The sequence below is a fragment of the Tupaia chinensis genome, unplaced genomic scaffold (genome assembly GCF_000334495.1).
Source record: "Tupaia chinensis unplaced genomic scaffold, TupChi_1.0 Scaffold000159_1, whole genome shotgun sequence".
NCBI classification, from domain to species: Eukaryota; Metazoa; Chordata; class Mammalia; order Scandentia; family Tupaiidae; genus Tupaia; species Tupaia belangeri.
The window spans coordinates 4,085,369-4,086,444 of NW_006159630.1; the positions used below are offsets into that span (position 1 = coordinate 4,085,369).

The window sequence follows — 1,076 nt, forward strand, 5'->3', positions numbered from 1 at the left end:
GGCCAGGAAGCCTCTCTCCTCGCAGGGACCCCGGGGGCAGGGAAGGCTGCAGGGGCTCACCTTACGGGCAGAAGGCACTGTGCCATGTGGCTGGCGCCCCCCCCCCGCAGACCGGCCTTGGGCACTTGGAGGGCGTGGAGCTCCGGCGATGTGGTGGTGGCGATCGGGCCTGCCCCGCCTGACAAGGCAGCCATCTGTCCTGGAAACAGACAGGAGCCAGATAAATGGGTAGAGGACAGGGACAAGCTCAGGTGAGGGGGCCAAGGCACTAATACTTCCGGAGAGCATCCTGGGAACCAGCCTGGCCTGGGGGTCCGGGGAGACTTCCTGGAGGAAGCAGCACTAGGGCAGAGGAGGCTCCTGCAGAGGCCCTGAGGCCTGTCTGAACAGCTCGGAGTCCAGTGTGGAGCGGCCGGGGAGCTGGGATTACTGCAGTGGAAGGCTGGCTGGTCCTAGCCCGCGGTCTCGCACTCAGCTGAGGAGCATGGGCAGGTGCCCAGACACCCCTCCTGTCCGGTCCACTTTCTCACGGCCTAGCCCTGTGTTCTCATTTGCCCACGCCCCCCCCTGGTGGGTGGCAGACCATGGAGGGATGGTGTGGGCTCGGGTCAGGGCCAGCATTCCAGTTCACACTGACCGGGACCTGGGCCGTCTGTCGGGCCTCTGAGGGTGAAGCTGGGGTGAACGCAGCACCTCCCTGGGCCCAGGTGTCGCCCATATTAAGGCCCGGCGTGGAGACAGTGCGCTCGAGGAGGCCCCATCCTGCTGGCCCTGCCTGTATTTCCCTCTGTGCCGACTTAGATGAGGGGAGAACCCCTCTGGGTCCCTGAACTTTTTGCCCTGGTCAGGCCTCCAGAGAGGTGGGGTGTGGGTGGGGGGTGAGGCCACGCAGAGCCAGGGAGCAGGGGGAGGCAGTGGGGGAGCGCGCAGGAGGAAGCACTGGTGGGCTCGCGTGGGAGGGCAGCACAGTGGGTGGCAGAGGGAGTAGGCGCTGAGCAGGCGGCAGCGCCAGGACGGCCCGGGGTCCGGCTTCGACTGCGGTCACAGAGTGCCTTCTGGGCGGCCCGCCGCAGCGG

General features: G+C 67.2%; 1 protein-coding gene across 1 annotated transcript in view; it reads left to right on the plus strand.

The window, feature by feature from the left end:
• The window catches only part of TMC6 (transmembrane channel like 6), a 33,865-nt gene that overhangs the window by 3,320 nt on the left and 29,469 nt on the right, over positions 1 to 1,076 (plus strand).